We start from the raw sequence: 10,589 nt of genomic DNA, 5'->3' as shown, positions 1-10,589 counted from the left end.
ACTGTCAGGTGCCACGTAGGAAGCCCCAGCCTTAGCCCCCCCATGCTGTGAGGAAGCCCAGGTTAGCCACGTGGAGAGGCCACGAGAAGGAGGTGCTCGGCCAAGCACCCCACTGTTTCATCCACCCTGCTGAGATGCTGGATATGTGAGTGGAGAACACAGCCTGGGCACCCCTCCCAACAGCTTTCAGACAACACCAGTCCCAGCTGCCATCCGATTGAACCACACAAGGGACCCCAAGCAAGAACCGCCCAGCTGAGCCTAGTCAACCTATAGAACTATGAGAAATAATAAATTTTTATTTTAAACAACTAAGTTTTGTGGTGGTTTGCTCTACAGCAATGGACATTAGAGTCAAGGTGAGTCAGAGTTGGAAGGAACTTTGGTGATCCTAATTGAAATCTATTCTTAATCAGATGATGATGTCACTCCCTTTCTCTTAACCCCACAATGGCCTCCCATCACACTTCGAATAAAACCCAAAGTCCTCTCTCAGGCCCACCCAGCCTTACATGCTCTGTGCCCCACTCTCCCTCCACCCTCATTCATCTCCTACCACTTTTTTTCTTCCCTTTGTCTGCTTTAAACACTCTGGCCTCCTAGCCTTTCCCTGCACATGCTAAAAAGGATCCTGCCCCAGGGCCTTTGCACATGTTCTTCCCTCTGCCTTGAGATTCCCCCACCCCAACACCACCACCATCATTTTCTCACAGCTTACTCCTTCACCTTATTCAAGTCCCTGCTCAAATGGCTCCTCTTCGGGAGTCCTTTCCTGAAATAGTACTCCCCCAGTCCTTTCAATATCCCTTTCTCTTTCTGTATACTGATTTATTTTTCCGCAGGTTACTCATTGCTACCTGCCATTATCTTACACATTTATTTATGCATCTATTGATTGCTTTTCTTCCTCACGTTAGAATGTAAGCTTCCAGGAGGTCAGGACTTTTGTCTGCTTGGCCACTGAGCTAAATGGCCTAGAACGGTGCCTGGCACATAGTAGCTACCAATCAATGTTTGCAGGAGAAATGAAACCTCTCTATCCCAGGGATGGGAACTGAGGCCCAGAGATGGGACAGGGACTTGCCCAAAGTCATGTGGCAGCTGAGCCTGGCCCCATCCCATGCTCTCTCTTCCCAGATGTCCCCATGTGCACCTGCCTTCCCCAGCCCTGCCCCCACCCGTCCTTTACCACCAAGCGGCGGGGGGTCCACTTCTCTCTGATGCTCAGCTGAGCCAATAGCCCTCAGCTCTTCCAGTTGTTTCTGTCGAAGACTATTTACAATAAACTTTGTTTGAACTTTCCTCTAAGTGATAATAATAATAACACGGTAATTATACAGAGTATAACGTACAGCCAGCTGTATTTAATTAAAGCTGTAATTTCACTAAGGGTTTCTGGAAACAGACTAAACCACAAGAGCAGTGCCACCCATACCCCTCTGTGGGGATCACATCTGCACGGGAGCCGGGTGGCTGGCACAGGGGCCACGGAAGCCTGAGGTCACCAGCAGGGTCCAGCCGCTGGGGTCTGGGGCACTCCCAACTCGGGACCAAGCCAAGGGTGGGGATGAGTGGCCTCAGGCCAGAGACTGAGTCTGGAACCTCTCAGAACACGTGCACAGATTTCTTCTGACCTTCCTTGGCTCACAGGAAAGCGATTTCTTTCAGGACTCTGGAATACAGGGCCAAAGAGTCAAGAAGGCGCCAAACGGGAGCAAGGACAGTGGCCGGGAGAGGCCACTGGCTGCAGACCACAGGCCCGGGTACTGGACCAGGGGAAGGAATTCATGCCAGCCAAGGCGCGGGCAGGCCAGGCATGGATTCAGTCAACAAAATTTTGCTCAGTGCGTATCACATGCCCAGCACTGTGCCAGGCGCTGGGGTGAAGGAGACAGGAGATTTTGGTAGAGCAAGAAGATAGCCTTGTACACCAACCATAGCAGAAGCCCCTAAGAAAGGACTGGATGGATACCCTGGTGGCCAAGAGCTATCCCTCTGGGGACAGATTATTGAGGTTCAAATCCTGGCTCTCCGCTTCTCAGGTAGGCATGTTATTTTCCTTCTCTCTGCCTCACTTTTATCATCTGTAAAATGGGGCTAGCAGTACCTATCTCGTAGGGTTATTATGAGAACTACATGACTTAATCTGTGTTAAGTGCTCTGGATGACAGTGCTTAACCTGTGGGGGAAGGGGGGTTAGTTAACGTTAGCCGTTAACATCGGATGTTTCTGGGTGCACACAAAGAGGAGCGATTGTTTTGATTTGGAAATAGGGTGATCAACCATCCCAACTTGCAGTGTGCAACTTTCAACTCGCAGTGCTAAAATCAGGACAGTTACAGGAAAACCAGGACAGCTGGTCACCCCACCTGGAAGTTAGAGCTGGGTCTCAGAGAAGGGACATCCAAGCCAGGCACACACTAAGCATGACGGGGACTTGGCTCTGTGGACGGGAGCTAACACGTGGAAAAGTACAGAACCTGGGGATTCAGCCCCAGATCAGTCACGAGCCCCCCGTGTGACCTGGGCTGTCACACCCCTCCGCTGAGGCTCGCTGTCCCATCTGTAGCCTGGCAGAGGTGGACTGGCTGCTCTCTGGGGCTCCTGAGGGTCCCCAGCCAGAGGAGACGGGCTGCAGGAAGGGCCTCAGGGGTCACCCCACCGGCCCCGGCTGGAGCACCCACAGCACACGCACAGAGTGCAGGGCGAGGCGCTCGGGCCAGCCACACAGGGTAGAGCAGACGCTTGCCCGCATGTGAAGTCCCCTCTTTGGGGTCTCTGCGGGGCTGCATCTGTCGGGTTATCCGGAGACAGTTTTAATTGTCTGAAGAGGCTCGCTGCTGGGGGTGGGGGCTGAGCCAGAAGATCCCTGAAGAGATGCAGAAATATTCCTGGGTAATAAAATATCCCCTTTTCAGTGTCAAAGTTAATGTTCCGGGCCTCAGGTAAAAGCCCGAGTCTTATCAGCCAGCTCTCCCTGGAGAGGTCTGGAAGGCAGGCGGGGAGGGAGGGGAGCAGCTTGGGCTCAGAGTAGTGAGGGGCTTGGTGGTTGGACGGCTGAGGCTCACTGACACCCCCACGGGCTGCACCGTTGCCTCTCCCTGCCTCCTGTCTCCCTCCCTCCTGTCTTCCCCAGATGCTCCGTTGTCCTGCCCTCTCCTCTTCCCTCCATCACTGGCTCCTTTCTCCTCTCTCTTTTCTTCCAGAGTGTTCTTTCCACCTGTCTGCCCGTCCCTTCTGCAGGTGACCGCCTCTGTGCCTGGTCGTGTCTGTCTGTCCTGCGGGGCTCTGCCCTGGGGCTGGGACAAGAAGGAGGCCTGACAGCTGTCCTGGAGCAGCAGCCATGTCCCCACGCTCGTGCACTCGCCCCTGCAGAGGCAGGCGTGAGTGCGCAGGGGACAGCTTGCTCACGCCCTGGGACTCGCACTGGCGCCGGGCCCCAAACTCGCTGGCGTGTGCCAGCCACACAGCACAGCGACTCTGACAGGCCGCTGTTTTAAATATAGAGCTGCGTGCGCAAGCTGGGGCTAATTTTAGCAGGAATGTGCTGGAAACTTTTTGAGGGCTCTGTTCTCTAGCTGTCTCCCCATGCTCTTCACTCGGGGCGGGAAGTAAACCTGGCAGTCCCTGCTCCGCACCTTCCTCCGCCTCCCCAGGCACCCCGCTCCCCAGACGCTGGCCCTGGGCCTCATCTTGCCCGTGTTCCGCTACCAGGGCCCCGAGCCCACCCAGCTGCCGGAGGTTCTCATGCCCTCAGCTCCCCTCTCCCCTGCCCTGCAGACCCACCCCTATCCCAGTCTCTTTGGCAACACCTGGGCCGGGCAGCCTTGGAGAAAGACGTTGGTCAAGCAAAATCCTCCCGCAACCTGCCTCACCCCAGTAACGTGTCCCATCCGAGGAACGCACCTACCTGCTTTACACAGTGACGGGGATCTGCCACTTGCTGAGCAGTGCCCCTGTGCTGGGCACCATGCTAAGTGCTTTATAAGGGGTTGCTCACTCAATCCGACCCTGAGGTTGACATGAGTAATATCCCCACTTCAGGCCGGGCGCAGTGGCTCACGCCTGTAATCCTAGCACTCTGGGAGGCTGAGGCTCAAGGATCGCTCAAGGTCAGGAGCTCGCAACCAGCCTGAGCAAGAGCGAGATCCCGTCTCTACTAAAAATAGAAAGAAATTAATTGGCCAACCAAAAATATACAGAAAAAATTAGCTGGGCATGGTGGCACATGCCTGCTACTCGGGAGGCTGAGGCAGGAGGATTGCTTAAGCCCAAGAGTTTGAGGTTGCTGTGAGCTAGGCTGATGCCACGGCACTATAGCCCGGGCAACAGAGTGAGACTCTGTCTCAAAAAATAATAATAATAAAAAAATATAAAGTAATATCCCCACTTCACAGACCAGGACACTGAGGCCATTTAAAGTTCAAGGACATGCCCAAGGTCATTTAGCACAGCACTATTGGTCACCAAATACATAGTCTTTCCCAAGGAGTACATTTACCTTTTAATGAGATGAGACCCCTGGGATGAGGAAGTCATGTTTAGCACAGGAACGGTGATTCCAGAAGAGCCCAGCTGGTGGGGGCAGCCACGGGGAAGCTCCTGTCCCTTGCTCACCCTTCCTATGTCCCATTGCCCCACCCCGGGGCCTAGGGCAACAGGCCATGCTTTGGCCCTGCCAAACACTGTATTTATTTTTTTCCTATTTTGCCCTGCTTTCCCTTCCCCATTCAAGTAGCATTTATAGAGCACCACTGTGTGCCCAGCACCACTGTAGGTGCCCAGCTGCAAAGATGAACCAGGCAACCGGCCAGGCTGGGCTCCGAAGTCCTCATGGATTAGTTGGTGGCAGGCACAAGCAGAGAGTAAACAGTTAGCTGAATTCTCATTGGTAAAGACAACAGGAGGTGGGAAGACAGGGGGGAGGGAAAAAGTTGACACCCAGAAGGGGCCGCCCCTCCCCCACCCCCAGGAGCAGCAACTCCGGAAGGCATCAACTCTTCCTCTGTCTGCTCTGACGGTTCTCCCCAGCAGTTCCAGAAAACGCAAAACGCCCTGTCTCCCCACGGGGCTGTGTTACAGCGCTGCGTGGTTGTTGTGTTTGAGTGTGAGGACATTTCCCTGTAATGAGGATTAGAATAGTAATGAGGAGGATGACACGCTGCAGTTAGAGAGCAACAGATCTCTGGGGAGCGCCCGCCCACCCTGCCGTGGGGACGCCAGCTGCCGGGTCCCTGACAGAGGCCACAGCAGGCGCCACCGGGCCAGGAGGAGCTGGGCAAATGTCCCCTGCCCACCCCACTGCGGGGAGTGGCTGGGACCCGGGCCTGCAGGCCTCCCACTCACACCCTGGCCACAGCGGGGAGAGGAGACCCCAGGAAGGCTTGGAGGATGCATTTTAAATCTCAGCCTCCCCACACTCCCTCTTCCTCCTTCATTTTTCTCCATACCACTAAATCCCTTCTAATATACAATATAATTTGTTTATTCATTTTTCTTGCTGTCTCTCTCCCTGAAGAAAATGAACTCTCTGTGGTTTTGTTTCCTGCCATTTCTCCAGGGACTAGAACGGTGCCTAGCCCACAGTAGGTGTTCAAGGCAGATTGAGCGGGAACAAGTAACTCCGGGTTTCAGTGCGTTGTGTGGCCCTTGCTACGCATGGGATTGGAGACGGGGCTCCACGAGGCCGAAGGCCGTATCTGTGCCTGTCTGTGTGTGGGTGCGTGTGTGTGTGTGTCTGCGAGTCGTGTGTCTGTTGGGGGTGTGAGGCGTGTCTGTGGGTGAGATGCGTATGTGTCTGTTCCGTGTGTGTTGATATGCATGTGTGTCTGTGAGGTGTGTGTGTGTGTGTGTCTGTGAGGTATGTTTATAAAGTGTGTGTGTGAGGTGTGTGTCTGTGTTGTACGGGTGTACACGTGTGTACATGTGTGTGCTTTCAACCTGGTCACCGACTCCCTTCACGCACACAGCTGCTGAATCGCTGTCCCCACTGAGTCCCCAGGGTGAGCCCACGCGGTGAGCAGAGGGTGGCATGTGATCTGCCCGCCTGCTGAGGCAGGAGTGGCCTGCTGGTGGCCTGCCCACGCCCGGCCTCTGGGACAGACTCTGCCAGGCCGGGGCCTACGTCAGTCGTGCCCCGTTGGTGCCCGGGTCACTGCGTCAGCTTCTAGAACAGAGGCCGCTCCCTGCAGCAGCGGGCAGCGCCCGGGTGGCGTTCCTTGGAGGGTTTCCGTGCACTCCTGGTGGGAAACCAAGGCTTGTGGAAAATGGCAGGACTGGCCCGTGCTTGGGCAGTGCCTGCTGTGCGCCAGGATGGTTCTGGGCGCCCTGCCGGTCGGTGCAGATGGGGAAGCGGAGGCTGAGGGAGGAGGCACCCTGTCCAAGGTCACGCAACAGCAAGGCATGAACACAGGCGTCAGGCTCCCAAAGTCACCCTCACCCTTGCCCCTCGTGCCTCAAGGCCTCCTCCTCGCCCCGCTGCCTGCGGACTTCACTCAGATTGGGGCGGGGGGCCTTCATCAGCCCCGACCCAGGCCTCCCTTTTGCAGGAGCAGGCGCGGCAGAGCAGGAGGGAGCCGGCGCTGCCTCAGAGCCTCGAGCGCGGCCGAGTCCCCCAGCCTTGCCTCACGCCCACACCCCTGGTACCAGGTGCAGTTGTGTCCCCAAAAAGATGCCTTCAAGTCCCAACCCCGGTATCTGTGTATGTGACCTTATTTGGAAACAGGGGCTTTGCAGATGCAACAAAGTTAAGATGAGGTCGGACTGGATTACTTGTGTTCTTACAAGAAGAGGGAGATGCAGCCACGGAGACACGCAGGGAAACTGCTACGTGGCAACGGGAGCAGGGATTAGAGTTAGGAACAGCAAGGACTGTCATAGCCACCACAAACTGGAAACAGAGGCCTAGTCTCCCTCGGGGCCTCCAGACGGGACCAACCTTGCCAACACCTTGATGTCGGACTTCTGGCCTCAGCACTGTGAGACGATTGTGAAAGTGGTCAGTATCAAAATGGAGTCGCTCATGTCAGACCCTAAGAAAATGGAGCCTGCAGGCCATGAAGGAGGGGCGTGTACAGAACTATGCAAGGAATTCCTTAAAGGTATTCCAGATAGGCCACCTGCCCAATGACACTTGCCTAACAATGGCTATCTGCAACTACCAGCTAAGGACAATCCCTAGTCAAGCCCCTGTAACCAAGGGTCTTTGTTCCAAAGCAGCGAACACAGAATCCTCCTTTTTGTCTTTGAAAGCTCTCCCCTTGCCCCACCCTTCGTGGATGGGCCTAAGATCTGTCCCAGCAGGAGCATCCCAGATTGCGATCCCTTGCTGCTCCTGAATAAACTCTGTGCTTTGGAGAGTTGGTCTCTCCGGCACTCATTTTAGGTCGACACAGAAAATTTCTGTTGTTTTAAGATACCAAGTCTGTGTGACCCTACGGCAGCCTTAGGAAACGAATACCCCCTTCCCAGGGCAGAAGGGGACACACACACACACACACACACACACACACACACAGTAACTGAAACAGACAACCACTGAGACTCACACTCTGACCAGGCCAGACAAGCCCACACTGGCAGGTGCCCGCTGGCTCCTGTGCAAGGTGCTCCTCGGCTAGCCCAGCAGGGCACACACTTGCACATCACCGATGGCCTTTTCTTCCTCTGGGCCCAGGGAACTGCTCTGCAGAAGCCTCCCTGAGGACAGAAACCTCCAAACTCCTCCAGGGCTTCCTCCCTTGTCTCCCCTTCTCTTCACTTCCAAGCCCCAGTCTCCTGGTCTTCCTGCCTTCCTTCCCTTTCCTTCTGTCTCCCCCTGATCTTTCTCTTGCCCTCTGAGCAAACACGGCCCTGCCGGGAGGCCCTGCCATGTTCCGGGAGAGCTGCACGTTGGCACCTGTTGCTATGGAGAAGCTTCTTTATCGCAAACACTGGGTAAACAGCTGCTGCTGGGAGCCCCTTTCTGCTGGGCAGGGGTTTATTTGGAGAAAGTCAATAAGGAAAAATAAACATTCCCGGCCCTGTGTGTATACAGCCTTGGGACCAGGACTCCGCAGCATCTCAGCCCTGCCAGCTCCACGGAGGGTCGGGCAGGCGGGGCCCGCCCTGCCTCTAAGCCCAGCACCCTGCATTGACAGGAGGCTGGGGCAAGGCAGCCACTCGCTCTGCCCTCGGCCAGGGCCCCTGCAGGCTGCACCCACCCTGCCCCGGGCTGGGCCCAGGCCTCTGAGTCTCCCTGCTAGACAAGGGTGTGACAGAACAGAGCTGCCCACCCTGCCTCTCCCCGGTGGCCCTGCCCGCTGACGCCGAAGGAGGCCCACTCTGTCTGAGCTCCCACAGGCTCTGGGTTCCTAAGAAGAACCTTGGTCAGTTTGGCTTCATTATGATTCGCTCTTCCTTAGCAGCTTAGTTTCAGTTGAATGCAATGTGTTCAAAGTGTGCAAACACAACGGTCCGCTCACTCGGCACGTTTAACAGCTGTGACTATGTTGAGGAGTCGAGCTAGGCCACGCTGGCTCCTGTCCTCACGGCGCCTGCTGTCCAGGCAGCCACAGCAAGGCAGGGAGCTCACCGCTCCCAGGCGGAAGTGCAATGCAGTGGGAGACACTGGGTGGGGGGAACAGTACGCATCTTCGCATAATCACAGGCATTTGCCAACAACCCTGTAGGTGGTACTATTTGTATTCCCATTTTACAGATAGGGAAGTAACTTAAAGTCGATTAGCTACTAGGTGGGAGATTCAGAATTTAAATCTAAGACCAGCCAAGGCAAAGACCCCGGGCTGTAAACCACTGGGCGACTCTACTGGGCTTGCCGTAAATATGCCCAGTCCCTACCCTCTGGAAAGCCTTCATGAAATGTGCCCATGACAGCTGGGGACAGACAATGATGAGAGTGGCTGATGAGGAACTCCGTTGTCATTTAGAGGACATCTCTGTGATACAGAAGGATCAGAGCCAGAGGCAGGCACCAAGTCGAACCGCGAAGGGAGGGGCCTCCCAGGGGCGGAAGGGGGGCAGCCTGGCTGGGGCTGGGGGACATGCTGGGGAGCAGGAAGACCTGTTTTGGAGAAAGGGGAGGAGGGCTGCCACCTTCCTTCTTACTGCAGGCCCCGGTGCCTCCCCTAGAAACTCCTCTCCATCCACGCCAGCCCTGCTTTGGGCGGAGGCCTCATCCTCTCTCTCCTGCATGTCGAAGCAGCCTCCTTCCTGGTCTTCCCGCCTCCCGCTTGGCTCAGCTCTAATCTACTCCCCACTTGCCTGCAGGAATCTTCCAGAAATACAAATCTAATCACATAGCCACCCTCCTCTTTGTTTTTTCCATACAGAAATGTCATGCTGGCCCCTCTTCCTATTTTCCATGGGCATTCTCCAGAGCAGGCACGCAGAACGAAAGTTTCCCAAATGCTTGGGCCCCTCCCCGGCCTCGGTGCTCTGCATTCCCTCTGCTTGGAAATCCTTCCCAAAGAGTCACACTTATTCACAAACACTTAATGAGCACCCACTACGTTCCTGGCACTGTACTTTCAGAGCCCTGGGAACAAAACAGGGAATGAAACAAAGATCCTCGTCCTCATGGAGCTTCTATCCTAGCCAGGGCTATACACTAAAACCAAACAAAGACAAAACACAGCTCGTCCTCCGTATCCATGAGTCTGCGTCTGCAGGGTCAGCCAACTGCGGTTTGAAAAGGTAGTTATGCCCCCAATGCTCGTGTCTGTACCAAACACGTACAGACTTTTTTCTTGCCATTTTTCCTAGACGACACAGTGTAGCAACTATTTACATAGCATTTACATTGTATTAGGTATTATAAGTAATCTAGAGATGATTTAAAATATACAGGAGGGTGTGCGTAAGTTATATGCAAACACTACACCATTTTATATGAGAGACTTGAGTAGATTTTGATGTCTGAGGAGGGTCCTGGAGCCAATCCCTGCAGATACTAAGGGACAATTGTATGTACAGTGGTAGGTGCTGCCACGGCAGGGAAGAGGGAGGGTATGGCCTTGAGGCTGCTATGATGATTTTGATTGACATGGGGAACCATTGGATGCTGCTGAGCAGAGAATGATATGATCTCTCTTAGGTTTTAGGAGGATTGCTCTGGCTCCTGTGCTAGCAATAGACTGAAGGGGGAAGGGTGGGAGCAGGGAGGCCAGCAGGCCACATCCTGCTTGTCTTTCAAAGCTCAATAATGACCCCCTTTGTCTGGGTGAGGATTCTCTGCCCTGATCCCGGGAACACCCTTTGCTTACTTAGGAGATAGCCAGGCCACACCCTTTTGTGACTGTTTTAATCTTCTTTTCCCTCTCTGCAGTGTGATCTCTGCCACCCTGCCACAGTACCTGCCCCAAGGAAAACACACAGGCCCACTGGAAGAATGCAATAGGAATGACTGTCTAGGTTACCCGTGAGGTGCTCCCCGAATTCCCAAAGGTGTGTCACTTCACTGTTACCTGGAGAGGAGAGGAGTGTCACCAGTCCATTTGAAAGATGAAGAAAGTGCCTGGTCATCGTGGCTCATGCCTGTAACCCTACCACTTTGGGAGGCCAAGGTGGGAGGGTTGCTTGAGGTCAGGAGT

At 54.8% G+C, this 10,589-nt stretch overlaps 1 protein-coding gene and 1 long non-coding RNA gene across 2 annotated transcripts in view; both read right to left on the bottom strand.

Annotated features, from left to right (window-relative positions):
• Nucleotides 1-10,589, bottom strand: part of LOC105869149 (triggering receptor expressed on myeloid cells 1) — a 298,495-nt gene that overhangs the window by 156,572 nt on the left and 131,334 nt on the right. The gene's annotated exons all lie outside the window — the stretch shown is intronic.
• LOC142870902 (uncharacterized) lies at nt 1,345-4,771 on the bottom strand. The gene is made up of 2 exons (XR_012919223.1): nt 4,502-4,771; nt 1,345-1,672 (listed from the first exon to the last, which is right to left on the bottom strand). It is a non-coding gene; the product is annotated as an uncharacterized LOC142870902 (long non-coding RNA).

This window comes from Microcebus murinus, chromosome 5, assembly GCF_040939455.1.
Source record: "Microcebus murinus isolate Inina chromosome 5, M.murinus_Inina_mat1.0, whole genome shotgun sequence".
Lineage (NCBI taxonomy): Eukaryota > Metazoa > Chordata > Mammalia > Primates > Cheirogaleidae > Microcebus > Microcebus murinus.
This window is presented reverse-complemented; position numbering and strand designations above follow the sequence as displayed.